The 23,364-nt window shown below is 42.2% G+C and overlaps 1 protein-coding gene across 17 annotated transcripts in view; it reads right to left on the bottom strand.

Moving 5' to 3' along the window:
• Window positions 1-23,364, bottom strand: part of KLF12 (KLF transcription factor 12) — a 258,752-nt gene that overhangs the window by 202,933 nt on the left and 32,455 nt on the right. Inside the window, exon 1 of one of the 17 annotated variants that reach the window (XM_072850074.1) lies at window positions 19,035-19,054. The exons of the other annotated variants lie outside the window; for them this stretch is intronic. The gene's annotated coding sequence lies outside the window, so the exon portion shown is untranslated. Of the gene's footprint in view, window positions 1-19,034; window positions 19,055-23,364 lie in introns of those variants that run through there. 17 annotated transcript variants of the gene reach the window in all.

Genomic DNA, 23,364 nt, shown 5'->3' with positions numbered 1-23,364 from the left:
GAAAAATACATTTTCATTCCTCAGTATATGAAATAATACAGTAGTCTTTTAAATTGAAAAAAACAACCCATACGCAATAGCAATCAGTCCTCCAATTTCTTAAATATTGATTTTGTACACAAGCTTTATGATCTGTGCCCCCCAAAAACAATAGGAGTGGCAAAAGGCAGTTCCTTCACGCAGAAGTCCATGTTCCCCTGGCTAAATCTATTTTCTGAAAGAGGCAAGGCTGTCGCTAACCCTAGTCAGATGAAGTTTCCAGATACCATTGACCTCTCTAATACTGGCACATCTAGGTCATTACAAAGGTCCCTGGAGCTGATGATCTAATTGGTTGTGATCCCTAGTGAAATACAAAAGTCAGTATTTGGTCCATATATTTTATTTTTTATTTCAATGCATCTCAACTCAAGGTACATAAAGATGAAGTGTAAATCTGCACCACCAAACAGGCTATATGTTAATAAAGAACAGTAGTGAATGCACCCAAAGTAACACTATTCTCACCACTAACATAAAAGTATTTTTAGTACAGTAAAAGGACACATGGAAATGTAGACACACTCAAGGTAACCACATACAGAAGGTGTTATTACTTCGTACAGATACTTCTAAATACCTCTGATCTCTTGGGATTTCATTAAATCCGATTAGTCACACCCAGAGAATCACCATAAATAATACTAGGATTTTTTTCTATTGCATACACAAAACCTTGCAAACTACTTTTTTTTTTTAATATTAGAATTTGATCATACAATGTTAATATCATTTTAGCTATAAAGATCCTGGTCATTATATATATACTCTAATTGGTAATGGTCAGACAGAATGCTTCACTCCTGTACTGCACCAGGGAGAGGCACTGTATAAAAAAGATTAATAAATCCATTATCGTCAGCATTCATCTATATGAAGCAATTAGGTAACTTATAATTATCTTCCCTTATATGCTAGTCACATAAGAAAACAATGCTGTTAAAAGCAGCAACAAACATCAATACTCACTTGTGAAAGACAAGGGCAGACTAACAGGAATGGAAAGGAAATAGCAGGAAGGGAACCAGAAGAAAAAGACTCAAATGCCACTGAAAAGTAGAGAAGGGAAATCAATACATGTTTACTGCAACTCGCCCTACTGCATTTGCATTTTCTCTGCTTCTCAGAAATGGAAAAGGAGGAGTATTAATGATAGTGAAGACCCTCCAGCTTACTGCCACCACAGAAGAAATCATCAAGCTCGAGTGTAAAACTAGGGTTATACACAGTGTCTCTTTGAAAAGACTAAACAACTCTGTAAAATACAGCAAGTGGAAAACTATCCTTTGCACTTATTTTGCTCTGTTCATTTCTCTATGGAAGTCTAATATTTTTTAATGATATTCTTTTCAGGGAAGTAGCAGATGAGTCCAGCAACTGACTGCTATTTTGTGACTGTGCACTCCCATTGACTTTAAAACAGGTGTATCTGTGAATTTTTGCTTGCTTGCTCACACTCCAGTGCCCCGGCTTTGCCATTTTTAGCGATTCCTTCCTGTGTGAACGAGCTCGAGCGTTGGGTTTTATTTCACACGCTGACAGGAAGCCCTGCCACCAAAGTTGCAAACGGTGCACTGGGGAGAGGTGCAAGGTAGCAGCATGACAAACACATAAATTTTTCATATTAATTTATATTTAAAGAGAAAAACAGAAAAATAGGATAAGAGATATGAGGTCTAGAAGAGAAAGGGTTAAATTTGCTAGAGTAAAGCAAAGAGGAGACAATGGCAAAGAAGGAGAAGTCTCAGCATATGGTGGAACAAGAAGAGGACAGGACAAAGCATCAGTAAAAGGAAGCAAAATACCATGACCTTCAAAAGCCAGGACTGCCTCCCATAAATATCCCATGTGCAAGTTTTCTGTATGTGAAATACAGGGGAGAAAGGTCTGTAGGGAGTTACGAAAGTATGAGCTGAACGAGCACCTTGCAGATGGTTGACAGAAGCAGAGTGATTGAAATAAAAACCTTCAGACTGAGGGAACCAGAGGGTGCCAGAATGAAATCATTCTTCTAACTATACGTAAAAAAGTCTGGAAAATTTACAAGAGAGAAATATTACTACTATGAAACCCATATGATTCGTTATGTACACCAGATAAACTGTCCTTCACCTCCAATTACTGGACTACAATGTAGGTAGAAAACCAGCTGGACCACTGGCCTCAAAATATATTCACCAGCTACTCAACTACTCGTAGCCAATTTCTAGGTACCAATACTGTATAGGACAGCTTCGTTAACAACCAGTATGACGGGACAGAGCACACCCTCAGCAGGTCTGCAGATAACGTAAAATTCAGGGAAGCAGTTAGTATGCTCGAGAGCAGCACTGCCATTCAGAGGGATCTCGGCAAGTTGGAGAAACGTTTTGGCAGGAACATAGTGGAGTTCAGCAAAAGTAAACAGCAGGTCTTGTGCTTGGGGAGGAATAACTCCTTGCACCAGTACATGCTGGGGGCTGACCAGCTGGAAAGCAGCTTGGCAGAAAAGGAGCTGGAGATCCTGAGGGATGACAAGTTGACCATGAACCAGCAGTGGGCCCTTGTGGCAAAGGCGGCCAACAGCATCCTGGGCTGCGTTAGGAAGAGCATCACCAGCAGCTTGAGGGAGCTGATCTCCCCTCCCTGCTCAGCACTGGTGAGACATACCTGGAGTGACGGGTCCAGTGCTGGGCTTCCCAGTACAAAACAGACATGAACACACCAAAGGGAGTTCAGGACAGGCAACCAAGCTGGTCAGAGGCTGGGGCCCACGGTGCTTGTGGACAGGCTGTGAGAGCTGGGGCTGCTCAGCCTGGAGAAGAGAAGGCTTGCGGGGAGGGGGATCTTACTGCTGTCCGCAACTGCCTAACACCGTGCAAAGGCAACAGAGCCCAACCCCTCTCGGAGCTGTGCAGAAACAGGACAGGAGGCAAAGGACACAACTGCAGGAAGTGAAATTCCAATTAAGGAAATGGGAAAAAGAAAAGGTTTTTATGATAAATGTCATCAAACGCCGCAACAGTGCCTAGAAAGGTCACAGAATCTCCATCCTTGGAGATGTTGAAAACTTTATTCCACATGGGTCGGAGCAACCTCACTGAACTTTGAACGTGGAATCAACTTTGAATTTGGCCCTGCTTTGAGCAGGGACTGGATCAAATGAGTGTCCTCCAGAGATCCCCTCCAACCTACGTTAGTCTACCATTCTGAGTCTTCTCCTATGTATATTAGGTTTCTCCAACCATTAAAGACTTTGGCAATACCGTTTTTTGAGAGTATAGGAAGATCCCACTCCAGTGACACAAATTTTTAAGACCCAAAATTCAGGGAAAAAAATCTGAACTAGGGAGCTTCACACAAGTTTTAGCATTCTTACAACTGGAAAGAAAAAAAACTCCAAACCCTATTTTCTTTCTAAGCTGTTCAAAAATAAATGCAATTTTTCTTCAGAACTCCTAATCATGAATATGCATACATGTGTGTATGCATGTGTAAAAATATATATTGTGTATTTATATGTATTTGCTAACATATCTTGAAACCTCCAATTTGTTCATGGCATTTTGAAGAGGTGAAAAACCCAGCAGCTTCATATTTAAGTACTATACCACCGAAATACAGTTCACATAGTTAATTCTCACTGTTCAGGGATATTCCAGCTTTCCCCTAATACAAACTGTATTTTAAAGCACAGTTCCTGTGTCATGGGTTTCCTATTCTTCTCATGTGATGCCCACTAGCGTAACAGCTATAGCCACGGCTTACACAGACACCAGAAAAGTGACAGTATATTTTCAGCTGAAAAGAAAGACCCGCGTTACTTGAGTGCCAAATCATGTGCCATCCCTAACACATACTATTAGACTACATCTAGGGGACTTCAGTAGCTCGGATCAACTGCTCTGAGAAAGAATGTGTAAACTTTCAAGAAGTGAAAAGCAAAGTAATAATAATAATTTTGCCAGTCAGGGTTTTTTTCTTCTACGCACACATGGTATGTTTATGTAAGCATGTTATAATCCATCTGAGAGATAAAATATCTTCCAAAAGGAAATTTCAAGTTTCAGATTTTTATGTACAAACTAAGAATATGAATCACATGATGAAACAGAAGGAGGAACAGATTTCTGTAGTTTCCTATCATCTGTGAACAAAGCACCAGGACGCATACATGATACTAATCACCCAGGACTCCACAGATTGCATCAGCAGAATTACATATGGAATCCACAATTATTATTATACTTTGATGCTAAAGTTAGACTGCACTCAGTACCGAGGACTCAGAGGACACGTTCAGTTCCCTTTTCCCTTCAGAACTCGTGCAACCTCAGATGATATTGTTTCTCCTTTCTAGAAAAATAACGCAGTGTCCAGGTTGTGTCTCAGTTCCAAAATACTTAATAACGCCACACTAAAACAGTCGTTTTCAGCAACATCTGTAATACTTTTTTCACAATGGTGTAACTGATTTCGTATAAAAGCAGAGAGAAGGAACGCAAAGCAGACTGGAAAATTCTGCCTGCATTTCAACCGTAACTCATGAAGGTCACGCTTGGTTTCGGGCCATGGGACATATCTCTCCTTGGGAAATTTGTGGAAGAGAGTGAGGGAGCTCTGCCTTGGTCCAGCTCACTACGCGCACGGTGCCTCCGGGCATTTCTCCAGAGCCCCCAGCGCCTTCAGCAATGGATGCTCACCAGCACAGCTCTCCATCAACTACATCGTCAGGCTGCCCACAGCAAAAGCCCGAGGGCAAGCAAACATACCTTCCTCCCTGTGTTGTATCACACCAGGGATACTCAGCATTCAATATTTTTGTGAAAACAAGCAGCAACTGAGCAACTGGCAGTGGTACTCAATGAATAAGGAAGAAAAAAACAAACAAAAATCATTTTACACCAAAAATCTAGCTGTCTGCCCCATAACCATCCTTGCACTGTAACTGTAATTTCAAAGAGAAACACCATATTATTTTTTAAATTATCAAGTCACATGCTAAAAAGAATATATAGCTCTGGAGGGGAAAAAAAAAAAACAAACCAACAAAAAAAAAAACAAACCCCAAGGGAAGCAAAAAAAACCCAGCCATGAAAGCAAAGCATCCTCTTTCTCAAAATATAGTCACAAGACTTAGATGTTTTAACTTTTAACCCACATTCTCTAGGGGAGGGATGGAAGGAGGGAGGATAAATACATGTTGCCTAAGAAGGCTTAACAATCCAGATTCACTGTTATACTGTTGTTGGTAAAATACAAAGCCAGTTTCACCCTCATGGATTTTGAAGTGGGAAACACAGGGGATTTAAGTTAATTATTATACTGGCAAGTCATAGAAGTATTAAGAGAAGCATGGCAAGCACAGTTTTACATATTAGCTTTCACTTAAAATAAGAGGAAAAAACACAGATTTATGACACTTTTGATTAGGATTACACTGTATAAATATAGCCTGAGGCAGGAAAAACCACCACATCAGTCTAGCTCAAATTTTTAATATCATAAATTTGTAGCTAATCCTTCAAGATAATGTATTGGTAATGCTACAGACCTAGTGTTTACTTTTTCTGTACACAAATACGTGACTTGACTGTGCGAGGTGCCTGGGACACCCATTTAAGTGGGGAGCATGGGTTCTTTCAGAGGCCAGCAAAGGTTTACTCACTGTCTCCGAGCATCAGGTCCCTTATTAAAATCACTGCTGTCATGCAATTTACCCCAAAATAGGTTTTGACTGTGGCAGTACCAGTTTCTAGATCTTGACATAGACTGAGATGTATCTAATAGATAAAAGCTGTACTTTAGAAAAATAACTGTGGTTTAATTATTTTACTTCTTGCATTCCTTAATTCATACTTAATTTAATACCCTATTTCTTTTTATCAAGTTAAAAATCAAAGCACATCAAGGAGTGCAATGTTCTTCTAAGGAATAACCCAGACCGAGCGCAAGTAGTCCCCAACTGTAGTCCTGTTTTTCACCCTGTACCACCTAGGAAACCCTTCATGCACCCCAGCCACAGCTTCCTCAGCTGTAAAGCAGAACAGCAACTCTACCAGGAGAAGACAGTCACGTTTCCTGGTATAGGGAACAGTTAATCAAAACAGACAAACCCTTCGAAAAGCGTGGTGCCACCAGCTCTTTCCTCCCCCTCCCCACTCCGGATTCACCTCATTGACTCTTGGTTCATAAGAGGTTCACCACCTCTGATGTTCATCTGAATCCTTTGGAGGACTAAGGTCACCAAACGGGCAAAACTACAATTGACTTTTAAAAATAATTAATTTTCCACCAGATTGGTGAACTGAATCAGCTTGCCCAGAGGCCAAATCAGTACTGGAGCCAGCATATGGAGGGGAGTACAAATGGAAGGAGAAGGGGAGATCGAGATCACTGCTCCTGGCACAGCGAGGTGCTGGGTTTGCTAAATCTGTCTCATCAAAACCATATATGGTGGACAAATGGGACAACATGCCAACTGCTGACTGTTACTGCAGAACTGAAACGCTTTCCAGAATTTTTACAATCTTCATTTTGATCAGTGTATCAAGATAGAGAGATGTCAGGAATTCATCAGCAAGAGCTGGTAGGATCAAGTTCTGTGGCCCTGTAATAATTTCATTTTTCCTGTAATTCTGGAATCGTCTCAGGACTCGTCTACTGTTGACAGAGCTATACATTTTCTCATTAAACTTCAGTGGGATCAATCCTTAATGTAATTGTACTCCCAAAACAGTGAGCGAAACATAAAGAGAACTCTCCATAAAAAGGAGATGAAGAGTCCACAGGAGTATTTTTATTTCTCAACACTCTCTTTACGTTACAGACATGCTTCAAAAGAAAATTAAATTAACCCATGAGTGCTATTTAACTGTCAGATACGATGCCAACGGGCACTTTAACAAAGACCAGACAATCAGAGACAAGAGGTAGGATACGCTGTGATGACTTTCAGTACTTTGCTTCCGTACGAGTGAACGTGTTTGAATCTTTACCTGCATGGTGTCTCACAGCAGGCAGTGCAAAAGGCGTATTTTAAATTATGTGTTTGTTTATAGAGGAAAAAGAAAATAAAGTTACAATGAAGCCTCCCAGATTTGCCTGTAGGACCAGCAAAAGAGAGAAGCATCCTGGACCCAGTTGCTAAGCCAAGGGAGCACACATTCCTACGTCCATCTAGGAATATTTTGGCATAGTCTCTAAAGACGATACTTTATTTAGGAAAACTGGTCTCTCTCAGGTAATTCAAAGCCACCACTATTACTGTGCAACACCTTAACTCTAGTCATATACAGACCATTAGCCTTCTTTTCTGGACAATATGCCATTTCTATTATATAGCAGACTTCTTTGCAGTACAGCACAACGTAACTTCTGCAGTCCTGTTAACTGGTTTTCTACAGGCAGCAGCTAATTTATCAAAGTGACTTTGATTTTATTTTTGTTGAGAATCCTGTGCTAAGTTTCTGCTCAGAACACATTTTTACAGCTGAGAATTAGCAGCCCCTGAAGATATGGATTTCCAGTGAAAGCATGAACCTATTTAACTAGAGACGGTAAAAGAAATATGGGTTTTCAGCTACTTAATATTATCAAAAACCTTTACTGTAAGAAAATAAAAGGAAATGGACAGTCCAAGGTAAAAAATTATCTACAATCACTTCCATACATGTCTTATCTTTGTGACTGCTGGCTGCAACCTTTTTAAGGTCCTTTCACTTATAGCACTCATCTCAGCTTTCATTTTAAAAGCTTTTTTTTTTTAAGCTTCTTGCAATGAAGTCCCCTTCAAACTACAGATCAAACTGCTTGATTTTGACTTTGTCCCAATGATTTTTCACCACTAGCTATTCGTAATCCCAACCACCTTCTAATATCAGAACCACAAAGAAAAAGGTACCATAGACTCCGATGTTTAGAAGGGAGAGCTACTCAGTTTGTGGAAGCTGAGTGTTATTTGGCACCTACAAACAGACCTGAAGGTCAGATCCAGTACACGGTAGTGTCCATACATCCCCCACTGCAGCTCTGAAATTGCAGGCATCCGGTCCTCAAGCTCTGGCACCCAGAAGCCCGTGATGGGGACTCCGAGCATGGGAAGAGAGAGAGGCACTTCATCACAGGATCAAAGCCTTCGCCCACATTTTAAAGGGCTGACCAGAATTAGCAAACTGCTAATGCACCAAAAAAGCCCAATCTTAAACCCAAATCCTCTGCACAAGGTACTAGATCTGCAGCCTCTGCATCTGGAGAAGAACAAACGTTACTCACTTGAGAAGAGCTGACGGTGTTTCACTCTTCTTGGATAAAACAGAGCAGCAGCAACAGGGGGTCAGCACCACTCTCCACACCCATCAGGAGTTGCTGAGAGGACTAAGCTGCTCCTCCTGGATCAGCAGAGCCCAAATCCATGCTCAGCTTCTCCCAGCCAGGAACAAGAGGCTTGCTCTCCAGAAGGCAGTGAGAAGCGAGAGACAGCACAACCAGTCTTGCACCGAGGGTGCTCCCACCTTCCCAGAGCTGTTTTATGCATTTGGATACTCCCTGAAGAAGGTCACTGAAGTCCTTTTTTCAGGTCCAGCCCCACACATGCCTTGTGTGACCATTATTTGCAGACATCAGGTAGCCTTGCCTTTCTCTGCAATTAAACCAGATCCTTCTCTGGAGCTCCAAAAACAGCCACGGGGGCAGTAACTTCAGAAGTACATAAGAATGCACTGATTTTCAATAGGATTTAGGCACTCCCAAACTTTCTCCTTGAAGGAAGAAGATGGACAGACCAAGCACATCACCATGCAACAAGGAACGCAGCTGCACAAGAGCAGAGGAATCCCCTCCAAGTCTCCTGCTAAGAGAGGGAAGCAAAGAGAGGGACATGGCAAGTGGCAGCAGTTACCTTCAGGGACAGGAGGAACAGCAGGAGTATAGCCTCCTCCCAGGAAAGGAAAAGGATGTACAAAGGAAGGAAAAAGCACCAGAAGGATGGAGATGAGGAAGACAACAGAATATGCAAAGTAAAAAATGGTGGGCAAAAGGAGGAAGAACAGGATAAGTGATGGAGAGAGAGGAATACAAAAGAAATGGTGTAAACTTCTACAGCTCTTTCAGTACTTTTTGAAGCACTTTAAGAAGCTTCAGAATACTCCTCTGAGGAAACAATGTCATTTTTTTTGTTGTTTGGTTGGGTGTAGTGTGGTTTTTTTTCCCTACTTCTCTGTTTTTATAGAAACTGTTGGATCAGAAAGCTGAGTTGACCACTATCACAAAGTAAAGTGAAGTCATCAAGATGAGCTGTGTCTATTGATTTTAAATGTTTTTAAATAGCAAGAGCATCTTGCATATGCATACTCATGACCAAGAGACCGGAATGGAAAGAGACACAAAAAGGTGAGTGAGCCATAAACAGAAAACATCAGACAAATGTGAATGAGACTCTAGTATGAAGATGAGTCAGATACAGAAACAGATAAAAAAACACATTCAAAGAAATGAGGATGGAAAAATTCAGAAAAATGCAAATTTAAAGCTACTCAGCTGTAATGTTTGTGCTTTTGTTACTTTTACAATATACATATCTGGCAATGTCCTGTATTTATAAGCATAATAAAAAGGTGATAGGACTGGTAGGAGTACTTTCATTACATTAATATTTCTGGCTATTCTGAATTTCAGCAAACCAGTAGCAAGACAGAAAGAGGAAATGACATCTACTGCACCCATGCTCCAGCTCTGCAGGAGCACAGGAGCTCTCCTGCCATGCAGGTTTCTGCTTTACTTCAAGAACAATTTCTTGAAAGCACATTCAGTTGTTGGCAACTACAGCAACCTCAGAGGAAGGAATCAAACTCCGCAGCAAGAGAGATCCATACCATCTTAGAGATTTTCCTGCTTTCTCCAATCCCTACCTGACTGCAGCCAATTAAAGCTGGGCATTGCTTTTAAAGCCTTGGGCTAGTTTTATTTTCTCCGCTATTTACCTCACCTAGAACTGCAGCAGCACTCTGGGTCCAGCACACTCATATTTTTTCTGCTCTCCAGCTAGCGAACATATCGGTTTCTTCCAACTTCTTTGTCTGTTTTCCCACCCAGGCACGTAAGTATATAATAAAAGAATCCCCTAAAAATGTTAGTCTGAGTATCCATGAAGAATTCTTCTTTTTCCTCCCTGTTTTGTCTCTCATATCTTCCTGCAGTCCTGGCCAAAGAAAGTTTCAGAACGATACCGCAACCTTTCCTCAAACCGCATGGCAAGGCTTCTTCCTGCAACAACTCCCCCTCATTAGATGCACCAGCTTCACTTCACATCAGAAGTTGCAGGGACAGAAAAGTTGCACAGCCTCAAGAAACTGCCAAGGAAGGGAGAGAAAGGCAAGACTGAACTGCGATTTCCAGCCACTCTCCACGCAGCAGCACAACCAGCAGACTGAGGGTTTGAGCACATCTCCTCCTCCCACCACCACTGCTGAAGGAGATGCTACCCACTGCTGCCGAAACTGCCCTGGCCAGAGGTTACCCTCCCTTCAGACCTGATATTCCCCATTAGGGAACAATAACACACTCAGATATGCAACACACTTGAGCAGGTAGCAACCTATGACAGGGTGAGGTTGGAGTAGCAGGTTTTTGGGGTAACAGCTGAAAGAGAACGTGTGGTGAAACCCAAAGTTGCCTTGCTTGGCTTGCACAGTCCTATTAGGGAGCTCCTGGAACATGGGACCACACTGTCTCACATGGTAATTAGTTTGCAATTTGTATGCCTCTTACTGGTTTAGTTCGAAAGTCCTTACATATTAGCTTGAGAGGCATTTTCAAGGGCATCTCAGCCATTCAGACGCATCCCATTGAGAGCCACAGTCACATTTAGTTGTCTCAGTCATTCAGATGATTTGAAAATCCTGCTTTTTACATTATTTCTTGCCATCGTGGTCTATGTCTGCCTCCCCCTAACATTAGGCATCTAATCAAAGTACCCAGATGGGGACCCCAGGTGTCCTGGACTCTCCCTACAGACAATTTACATGGGGACAGGTGTCTCTGGCAGTCACCACAGCCCCCCTGAGATCTAGAAAGGCTTTTTACCTCTCCCTTGACCATAGCAGGAGCATTGTGCTGACTACACCTTTACCTGAGCACAGTGCCTCCCATCAGGTGTTAAATGAAATAAGCCTAGGTCACCTTCCCTTATTGTTGTATTTCATATCCATATATACACACATATACAAATTCATAAATATATATACAGACATGCATATATAAATACATGCACTTAAGGATTCTTCAGCACAACTGCTCTTGGTATGCTTGCACTCAAGCAGTAAGCTACTCTTGCAAAGAAATTAACTGATCCAAGTCAGGACAGACTTACCTCTCCCATCCACCTTTACAGAACCTCTAAGCCTTTAGTGGGTACGGGTGCATGTCCCAGCACACTGCTGTGTGGAGTCACACACAGCAGAGAAATTAATCCAATTAAGCTAAAAAATATATATACTAGACAAAACAGTTACTGTAGATTGAAGAGAGCGATAAAGACGTGCTGTTTTGCAGGTCACTCATGAATTTGGCAGTACCTTCCTAATGATCACTTCTGCTTGCTCTCCTGAGATGCCAACGGAGCCAAGACCTAGGCAATGCCTGTTTGCAAGCGAGCCCTCCACTTTTGTGGAGCTTTAATAAGCGAAGAGCCTCTGCATCGGTACACAGTTTTGCCTACTACCTACCAGGCTAAGTCTCCACACGAACAGATTTGCAAGGTAGCACAGCTCTCACACAGTTAACACTATTAGACATCCATTTGGCAACGTGGAATCTAGCAATAGGAATCGGCCAAAAATACTGTTTTGTTTTTAACATAAAAAACTGGCAGCCTGCCCTGCCATTACAGCAGGCTGCACCAAGAGGAGACGAGAGGGTCCTCTGCATCCCACCTGAGTCCCCTCACATCGTATTTAACAGACCTCATGCAGATAGTACTGCAAAGTCAAATTCTGTATTTCTACTTAAAATATTGGTCATGTTTTTGTGGGGCACTCTCACCATCAGGTAGCCAGATGGAATCACAGTCTGTTGAAAAAAACAAACACAGATCAATAACTACAGTCTGATTTGTGTGCTTTAAATATTGTCAAAACATGCACAAGGAAAAGGCTGGTGGACTTCACAGCAAAAGCTCAATGCACTCCAATACTCCCGTACAGGGAACTAGCATCCACAGGAGTTAACTACAGAGGGAGAAATATCGGCAAGCAGACAAGTAAATAAATAAATAAGGATGGGGAGCATTTCACATTCTTTCAGCCATTTATATTTAATGATCTCTATACGACACAGTCTACAGTTCTCCAGTAACAGAGCCATGCAATATGTGAATGAGAACAGGAAAGCATGAACTCGGAGATCAAACCCCAACTCCTCCGGCTTTAAATTGAAAATAACAGTCCTTTCCCTATTGATTTTTTTCCTCCTCTTTCATTTGTGAAAAATTGATTTTTCTCGCCTGTGTTTGCTGAAGTGTCCACACCTGCAGCTCACTGCTTGCTTTAATCTTTGTATTTGTTCATCCATACCTCCAAGTAAGCCATGTCAAATAAGCACCTGGGAGCCCCTGTCCCACACTCACTGGTGGTCTTATCAAGCCTCAGAAATCCCATCCCTCCTGTGTTACAACCAAAAGATGAGGAGGCTGCTCCTGCCTTCCCAGAGGATGCTCAGAGGCCCCTCCAGTAACTGGAGACCCTCAGGACAAAGCCCGTGTCACGCATTTTTGCAAAAGGCCATCTCAGAGCAGCACCGACACCTGAGGAAGATGCAACAGGAGCTCCTGAGAAAGCAGTAGAGTAGCAACCCCAGGCTTGCCATGCCTGAACACCCGCAGGAAACCTGGCACAAAAAAGGAAAACCCTGGAAGAAGAGAGAATTTGGGGAGGTCGAGATGAAAAGGCAGAAAGTACTCACACAATAAAGCCCTCACCACGGCTACTGCCCGTTTCTCTCGCTCTCTCAGTGATGGATTTAACAAAGAAGCCCACCCCACTTTGCCGACCTACTCAGTTCCTCCAAAGACAGCTGGACTAGCTGGAAAAACGCCAGACAACTCCAGTCCTTCAAATCCCATGGCTATTAAACTTTAAAATTGTAACATAGATTTAAAATATAAAAAAAAGTTTGACTGAAAATTTTCCAGTGAGAATGATTTGGGGATTAATCGGAATAATAATTAAAAAAAATAATTGAGGCTAGATCTATGGTGCTTGTGAAATACTAATATTTTAGCACCAAATCACTCCTATGAAAAAAAGGAGCTCTTAATTCTCAAACCAGGCCAGCCTGTACAGCAGTATTTATGATGTGTGCACATGTCCACTCTGAACACGTACAGCTTATTTCACTTCTGATCTGAACTAAGACTTGCAGATGTGAAAGGCATTAATCCACTTTGGCAATTAATCTCTTTTGCGCTAAAAAAACTGCACGTAGCACACAAAAATAGTAATTTGCATGTAATAGGCAACTGAATTTTAAGGTAACTAGCCACACTGCAAGTTTATGCATTTAAAAACCTAGAATATATTCCTATTCCAGTATCCTTTGAGTGTTAACTGTTTGGGGTTTGACTTAAGTCAAATTATTTTAAGCCCTTCATGACTGTTGTTACTGTCTTTCCCTGGCCCTTTGGTCCAGAGGTACAAATAACACATGAATTATGGTGTAAGCCCACAGTTATACAATTCTATGGCTCATTTATCAGACTGGCAAAAGAAAGGAGACTGAGTGACCATGACACAATCAACAGATCCACAAATTATTAAACACACCTAAAATCCTAATTATATCTTCGGGATTCACTATAAGGCAACACATTCTGCTTATAGGCAATGGAAAAATTAAAGAAGGAAATTAAGTCACCCTCCAGATGTTAAAGGGACAAAGCCCCCAAGCAAGGGGACCTGGGGCGATGGTCCTCTATATGGTTACATCCTAAATGGACAGCATCCACGTGGCACGTTGCACTGCGACTCCCACAGTGACATCCTCTAGTACACGGTGAGGGGCGATTCACCTTTTATGCAGCTATGTCCTATTTGGTTGATCTTCTACGCAGCAGCAATTCCCAAGTTAAAAAAAAAAAAGCGCAAGTTCTGCCACACTAGCATCCATTACAAAAAGAAAGTGTCTTGCCCTGTGCAGAGGCAAATGATTCATTGTTGTGCCCTGAGGAATATCACGCCAAACGAGGATGCCAGATAAAGAGACAATCACTCCACAAACCAAGTGCAGAGTAAATAAATAAAATGAGACCTCATCCCTTTCTGAGAAGGGGAAGAAGCATTTTTGCATGAATTTGGGCGTGCTCTAAACTTCAGAAAATTTAGTGTGCAACAAATCTTTCACTGAAGCAGTAACTGACAAGAGAGAGCTATAACACAGGACCACAAACTCTGAGGCAAAAGGAGAAATCTTCTACCACTCTTCAAGTTAAGTTGAGCTTTACTCCACATAAGCTCTAAATGCCAAACTACCCTAATTAGGAGTTTGGTGACCCAAAGTTTCAAACGTAGTCAAATGAAGAGAGAGAGAAGAGCTGAACTGCCCTTGCAGATGTGTCCTCCTCTGGAGAGATCTTGCAACACAGAGGCCGTCTCTGCACCAGCATGTTGGCTTGGGCTATCAGCTTACCCTGGTTCCCAGGGGAGCCGTGGTGCACGCAAACCAGGTTGCTGTTAGAGGAAGCTAAACCAGAAGCCCCTCTCCAGCTGCACACCAAATGCACTCCAACCCGCAACAGGGTCATAAGGGTCCGCAATAACAACTGCTCTCATCGTTTCCATCTGCTTCTGCAGATCACCTGCTCATGTAGACATAACCTCCAGCACATAGTCAGGTGAGACAAGTCTAAATCTGGTAGTTTCAAGACTCTGTGACTGCTTCGAATCCCTTTTAAAATAAACTCGCACTGCATGACATAGGATATACGTTTTGCTAATATTACCAAATCAGTATTTGTTGGAAATTTTATGGTTCCCTTTACTCTCCTTGACTCCTGCTGCTTCTTTGAACCACCTTCCCCTATCTTCCATGCGGGCAGAACATTTAAGTATGTTTACAAATAATTACAAAATCATGAGAAAGGAGCTCAAAGGCTGAAGTACTGAAGGTGAAGAATTTGGCAGCTTTGCCCCTGGGAATTAACAGAAGATGTCCTGGGAACATGTAAGGAGGACATTACTAGACTTCACGGAAATCCTCTGATCAAAAACGCAGGCATCTGATCAGTGGTACCTTTGGGCAGCATCACATTTGAAGCCATCATCCAATGTTCCCCTTACTGTCAAAGTGGGGGGGAAGAGACAATTCTAGAGCTGAGCACAAATCTCACGGCAGTCTTCCAGGTGTGCCTCGTAAAAAGACTAGCCTCAAAACGAAAAGTTCAGGTCAGGTTGTTGCAGTTAGGTGGTGGCCCTTGCACAAGCATCAAATACCACCACGAAGAGTACCGGATTATACTGTGCAAGATACTTTTCCCACTTGCAAGATTAATGCTTAAATAATAGTATTTGCTTTACGGCTACAGCACTGATATACACTGGTTTCCTACAGATTTATTGATTAAATCATCTTACTTAAACGATAACATCCTATATTCCTTTTATTCCTCATCTGCCTTTAAAGCATTTTCTTTTTTTTCCATTCACCTCCTCCACTATATAACTGGAATTTATACAAAAAAATACATAGAACATACCTCTTAAAACATTTGTCACATGCAAGCTTTCTCTTGTTTTTATTTTGTGAATTTAACTACAGGAACTTACACCTTGATGGTCTGAAGATGCTCTTTGCTTTAACTCATTTTGTCCAACGGGCAGAACAAAACAGAGTATTTGGAATGTTCCGACCAAAAGTATTTATAATCCATGAGAAGCTTTAAAAACAAGACTTCAGACTTGCTCCTGCCTGACCAGCTCTTATTCATCATCTCCCTGCCCTGAAGTATGTATCATGTCCCTCAATAATGGCCGAGCATAAAAAGAACCACAACTAACATATGTTGAATTCCAAAAGCCAAGACATAAAATGTATCAACAGGAAGTTGTAAGCTGCTCTCGTAAGATTGTTTTTTAATTTTAAAAACTAAAAATCCTTCTCTTCTGGATAGTAACATTCATTGCTAAAACAGTTTTTTAAAATATGAGGCATTAAATATATATATTTTATATATAATATATATTATGTATGTATTATATATTATATATATATATATATATATATAAATATAAAGTCTGCATGAGACCACCTTCATGCAATGATCTCCAAATTTAATTAATTTCCAAAGCAATCATTTCCAGAGCATTAACATTTCAAATTACTAAAGCACACAGTGAGGTGCAGAAGACCTGAGCAATTCAGTAGCTTCCTATAGGAACCCTGCCGCAGAAGGAAGAATACATCGCTAGCCTTCCAGCTTCCTGTCCTGAACCAAAAATACAGCTTCACACTTCTTCCAGCTGAAAACTAAGCTGCTTTGAAATCAAAACAAATGTCACTGTCTTGACAAAGACTAGGTAACAACTAAATTCAGGAAATGCTTTGGTATTAAAAAGCCAAATCTTTGTCACAGAAATTTTAGGTGATTATTTTGTAAAGAGTTTCGCAACTGCAGAGACCAATGTACTAAGAGGAAAGCTTCTCTCATAACATTCTGGTAGGGGCTTTTTTTGCCTGTATAGGTAAGAAAAAATATGTGAGACTCAAAGAGGGTTACGTGAATTATTAGTAATTTGTTTGCCCCAGGCAGGAAAAAAGATCACGCAGTTATAAAAAAATCTCAAGTCTGCCAACCATAAAGAAAGCAAAATGTAAAAGGTACAAGGATATTTAAACAAATGGAATTAATTCAGGTGCTTTGCTCCATAGTATCTGAGCATTTTCCAAAAGGACATAAAGAAACATAACTAACGTGTCTAACTAACATAACTAACATCTGACTAACTTAAGCTTAGTCTCTCTCAAATGTTTCCTGGGAAAGACCACATGTGCACTGCAGTGTTTGGGGGATCTGGAGTTATTTCATTCTTTTTGTCCCCCACATGCATCTGCACACTTGTTTATCCTTAGTCATGAGAACATGGATGATTTGAGAATGACCTCGGGGAAGAGGGATGGAGCAGCAAGATCCAGAATGAGCATCATTAAGGAAATAGACAGTCTGTAGCAAGAAACCAAAAAAAGTCAAAAAGGAGGAGAAAAGAGGAGATACAGCTCATCTTATCCAAGATGTCTTGCTATATAAAAATTAACACACACTATGTGCATCTTCAGTTTTCTAAAAGGCTAGGAAAAAGGAATGTATTTAGGGAGATCCAGCTTTTACAGGCTTTTCTAAAGGTTGTCAGGTATAGTCTCCTGAACATGCTCCTTTCATTTCAACCATCTCTCACCATAAAAGCAGTTCCCTTTATTTTTGCACTAGTATTTTAAGGCAATCACAACCTGAGTATGTGGAAACGTAGCTCAGAGCTTCCAAATTGTTTTCCGCATACTGCACAAGGAATGTTCTACCTCCCTCCCATGGTCTTGCCATTCCCAAAATAGTCCAAAATTCCCTCTTTTCGGCATCTGTGGACCAACAAAGAAGTTGGAGAAGTCTCTTGCTGCAACCCCGCCATGTTCAAACTGGAAACAGCCCCAAACGGACACAAAAAAAAAAAAAGACGACACAACCGCAACATATTTGATAACAACCACCAGCACCACCTGAGGGGGTCACTTAGGCTTCATTGTGTCTTTCAGGCAATGTAGGTAATTTAAAAATAACGCAACTGTTAATTGGCTACCCTACCACAGATCCAAACGCTTAGAGAGGAGATATTTATGGTCACCAAGTAATATTAAGTTTAATCTCCCTGTCTTCAGAACAGAAGACACTCAAAAAGGAAAGTGGGAAATATGACCCACGACAGGGTGTTAAATCGGACACTCTTAACCGTAGGGTCACACACGCATTGCCACACTAACTCTCTCACGGTCACAGCCAGACTGAAGCTCCAAAAGGTAAAAAGGCAACCATGCAAAAAGGTAACCGTGTCCAGAAGTGAATTCCTCTTCTCCATCATGACTGTCACCATCACCACCAAAATGCCCTCAAAGACTCCCCGCCCCCCCCATCACATTTCACATGATGATCTGCACAGGTAAACTTTCTCACATCACTACGCTCGCATCTCAGAGCTTTCCTTACTGTTTTTTCCTGTCCGTCTTCCCGCCACCTGCTCTTTGATTTAGCAAATGGATTGTACCTTTCTCATTCCTACGTGGGCTCTTGCAGCATGTTTCTGCCCTCAGACTTCAGAGCAGGTAGGAGAAGTCATTTTGGCCTTCCAAAAACCAAGTCCTGTTCTGGTCTATCAGCCTGTTTTTAAGTTCTAGATCCCTGAGCCCAAACCCAAACAGCCCTCGAATGCTTTTTGAAGCTAAATACCAGAACGGGAAGCTCTGGACAGGTAGGTGGGAGCAGCCAAAAGAGAAGTTTATCAGAGAACCTGACAAATTTTGCTTAGGAGGAAAGAAAAACCTCTCGTGGATGTCTGCTACTTCTAAAAACCACTGACTCATGCTCCCACAGGCAGCTGTCACCTGCTCTGGCTGGACCAGCCGGGACTGCAAACCTCTTCCTTCCCGGTGGAGGACGTCTAGAGACGTGACAGGGTGCAGGAACCTCACGCCACGTGGCGTGCCCGTCCCTCCCCACCCTGTTTCCCACACCCACTCACACCCCCCGTCTCTCAAACAGATCCGTCCTCCGAGCCTGCTGATTTCTCATCTCCCCTGATCCAAACGAACAGCACGAGGTCTTTGCACTCAACCGCACATTGCTTGACTTGTGCCACAGCAACAAGAAAGCAAACCCAGGCTTCTTCACCCAGACGAGGTGCTCCACCAAACCCCTGGTGCTAGGGGATGGACAGACACAGGCATGGAGGAGAAAGGGGGTCCGATCCCCAATGCACCCCTACCTCCCTCACAGGGTGCTCTCGGGCCACTGCAAATCCTCTGGGCTCAACTTTGTCAGCTGCCGGAGTCTACAGACAAAAAAAAAAAATAGAAAAAAATAAACCAAAACCTGTGCTGTCAGCCAGGATTTTCAGGAGGCTGGACTTCTCAGAAGTTAAGCATCCAACTCGAGACGTCTTAAAGGGGTTAGATTTTACATGTGCTATTGCTCTCTTAAAGCTCGTCTTTAAGGCTGGGAAGCACATAATCGAGAAACCTAAAAGACTCTTGTGGTTTTCAGGAGGCGTGGGTGTCAATGCAGAATGGCACTCTGAACTTTAATTCTTCCGTACAGACATTACAAGACTAATTTGTTGTAATAGATTTAATGGTTTCACAGCCCCCTACATATTTGCATTGCTCTGCAATATCAAAGTTTTCCAACCCAGCAGCTTCAGATCTGTATCACAGGGCAGGGGGAAAAAAAAAAAAACGCCATGGTTTTAGACACTTCCCCTGTCTGGTAAATTTACAAACACAAGAAGGCAGCTAGAAACTGTTCACTGAACTCCCCAAAAGACAAAAACCAATCCAGCTCCAAAATTCATTTCTTAGCACGCAAATTACAATGCTCAGTGATCCCCTCTGTTGATAAGACAGCAAGGCACGAGGGGTTTGTGCCATGCTCTACAGTAAACAGAGGTCTGGGCAAATTCAGAAAGTCTGAAGTCCAAAGCTCCCCATGGAAAATGCATTGCTAATAACTGTCTTTTAATGTAACAAGGACTCCAGCTTGAGTAATTTCTCTCATCACAACAGCAGAGGTATCAAAGAGGAAGAGAAAGAGGTTCTTAAACATGTTGATCCCAAGAGATTTATTACACAATATGCCAAACAAAGCCACATAAAAAACATATGTAAGGGAATTCCACGTTCTCGACAAAGACATCACAAGGCGGGGGACCGCCGCCATCACCTCCGTAACCCATCAAGACATTTTATGAAAGTGACTGCTACCTTTAACCAAGTCAATATGAATCTAGACCACTCGTAACCGCACATTATGTGTAAATGCTGTGCAAGAGCAAGGTATGATGTAAAAAGGAGCTAATCTGATTACTCAGTTACAAAACGAGGTGCAGACCAGCCAGATTCGAGCTCTTTGTTCCTCCCTCCCCAGCTGGAGAGTTCATCATCCGCCCAACCCACATGCCATGCTTGTAATTCAACCCCAGCAGTGACCAAAACAAGCTCAAGCCTGCACTTTCCTGACCTCTGAGGAAGCAGATAACATCAGTCAAGTTCAGAATTAACTGTCTGCTAAGTTTCATCAAATTTCCCTCCGAAGCGGGATGTCAAGAAGCACCACGTAAGAACCAAACTATAAACGTGCAGCAACTTACCCTGCGCTCCCCCCGCCCCCGTCCTTTCCTTTCTGCACTGATTTCATGCACAGCACTTACGCAATTCATCAGCTGAGCTTGTGGCAGGTTAGCAAAGGGCAGCAGGGACAGGCTGCCCTTTTTCTGACTCCCCGGGAGGGGTAAGCAGAGCAAGGAGCGATGCCACAAGCAAAGCAGAAGCAGCGGAGGGCACTGAGCTTTGGCAACCAGGTACCCAGCCCCACAAGGATCAAGGCAAGCCCAGCTCGGAGCTACAAAATGGCAGAGATCTCAAAGTCAGTACTTACATGGAAGAAACAACAGGCAGGACTGAGCCTGCTACCACAAAGGTTCAGCATCCTTTTAAACATTCACAGTAATGCACCAGAAAAAGATACCCAAGACTAGAAAGAGTAAAGAGATTAATAGGCTGCAGAATGAAAAGCCAACAAAGAAAACAAAACTTCTTTTCGAAGCTGATTAATACCACCTCTTATGTGGAATAATATAGCAGGTTAAAAGCTAAATCCATGCCTCCATCATGGTAGAGAAACAGATTTGCAGTGGAAAAGCTTGGCCGAAAATTCTTAATTTGTCTTTGGCAATTTAAACCATTTTCACGTAAATGATGTTGAGAAGGCAAAACTGACTGACACTTTGTTTCACAATAACACGTCAGCCAAAAATCCTGGCTCATACGCCTCATTTGTTATCACTGCCAAAGACTGGGAACTTCACTTCTGATGCTTTATGCATAAATATAATCTGCCTACACTGGAAAACACACATCATATTGGGATGGATTCAACCTTCACTGAGGTGTGTAACTTCCAGGGATTTCCCTTCACATAGACAGAAAAACACATCCCTTGTACAAAATAAAAATTACTGCAAAACTTGGAGTTTCTTTCCCAGTTTCGATCTAAATTCCAGGTCAGGCTGCAAGTGAGATGTATTTGAGTGGCATTCAAATGATTAAGACGAGACTTTATTTCAACCGTCAGGCTGTTGAAATATGTAATGCAGCCTATCATTTTCAGAAAGCATTTTAAAACAAAAAACCACCTGATTTCTGCAACAGAACAAAACCACTGATAGGAGAGGTCTTTTAACCCAATGAAGGGAGCAGCAGACTGCAAGGAGCCCATCCTTCTCTATTTCTATTGAAATAACCCAAAACGATGGTGGCCTTCCTCTTTCCCCAATTCTCCTCAACATCAGTTTCATACTAAAAAAAAAAAATTAATTGGTGTTTTGGAATTATTTGATCTTTGATCCTTTTCTGTCTAACAACAACAGCAACAGATGCAGAACCAGAAATGTTTATTGTTATTGGAAGACAGAACTCATGTCTGCTTCACATGGTGTCTCCCACTGGTATTTAAATTTTTTTTAACCTGGGTTTTCAGCAGCCGTGCCTGCTATTCATAATGAAAGCCATGGTGGAATCTTTCAGGGCCGCTGGCAGTTGTGGTTACCCCGCTTCTTATAAACACTGCGGCTTCCTGCCAAGGCTCCCCTGCTACATCAGGTTGAATCATGGCATCCTTCACCGTCGTGACCCCCGAACGCAGTCATGCCACAACTCTGTCTAGTTCCATTAACTACATGTCGCAGTGAGATAGCACTTCTGTGCCTACCTCCAGAACAGCCTGCCTCTTCCCTAAGCCAGCTGAGAGGCTGCCAGCATGCTCCTTCAGGCTGCGTACAGTTAATAGTTAGTATTTTGATGTTTCAGAAGTAAGTTTTCACTAATTGCTTGCAATATGAAGTTCACGGTACACCTTTAAATACGCTGTGGTGGCAAGTATGTAATCCTCAAGGCAGGATCCTATGCGTCATTCACTCTTCTAACCCTGCAGATCAAGCATGCGAGATAAAGCTCTTGATTAACTGAACAATAAAGAATAAAAGTGACTTTTTTTTTTTAACTAGGTGAAAAGAGGTGAATTAAAAAACAAGCAGAGTATCTTATCGCTCTCTGGTGATCTTGTAGTGGATACATTTATGGCACAGCAGGACATTAAATGTGTTTTCCTATATACTGATAAATTATAAATGATGTATGTCCTACTTCTGGTAGTACCACTTTTCTGATCACCTCTTGCAGGACTGAGCCAGCTAATAGCAGCCTTGGCATTTCTGACCTCTACTTGGTCAAAAAATTTCCATTTTGTTTTTAAAATCAAGGATCCTGCCTGCAGCCCCCAATAGTCACCATTTCACCTACCCACAGTGACCCGGTCAGTTCAACAACGGCATCACAGCAGCTTGACACCGAGCCACGTGCACGTGAGGCTGAGACTACCTTATTTAGATGACAAATGTTGAGGTGCCCCTTCAACACTTCTAGCTGAGATGTCTCCAGCCCCTTCAGATCACTCCACCTACCAAAACCTCAACAGGGTTGAAATGGTGATGCTGTCAATCAGCAAGAAAAAATTTCTGCTGCTGGGGGAGCAAAGGAAGGAAAAATAAAACCCACCCTCCCTCCCTTACTTGCTTGCTGTGTGCCTGCACCTCCAGCTGCCTCGGTGCACTGTGTCAGTGGATGAAAATAGATGGGCTTGACGACTTCGCTGGCTCTCTTAAAGAGGCCAGTTGGCAGAAGCAGCAGTCTGCTCCCGGGTAGAAAAGCGTAGGTTTATTATTTCCTCCCCCCCAAGCCTGAATGTTCACTTTCATTTTGACTACAGGGGAAAAAAAGAAAAAATTTCTCTTTTGAACACAAAATCTGAAAAATCCACACATCTGCTCAAGCCTGGCAAGTAGGAAACCTTCACCAAGTGTCACTGGTTCTGCAGAACCTAATCTTCCCTATGAGAAAAAAGAAAACCTAAAGGTTATGACTGCAGAGATAACCTTCCAAACACAAGCAAGCGTATAGTGAGGCAATGAGCTACGGAAACGCTCCCAGTGCTGCTGTTGTACCTCACTATGCCGCTTCAGAGCAAAAGCATTCCTGTCCAGA

Source organism: Ciconia boyciana, chromosome 1 (genome assembly GCF_034638445.1).
Source record: "Ciconia boyciana chromosome 1, ASM3463844v1, whole genome shotgun sequence".
Lineage (NCBI taxonomy): Eukaryota > Metazoa > Chordata > Aves > Ciconiiformes > Ciconiidae > Ciconia > Ciconia boyciana.
This window is presented reverse-complemented; position numbering and strand designations above follow the sequence as displayed.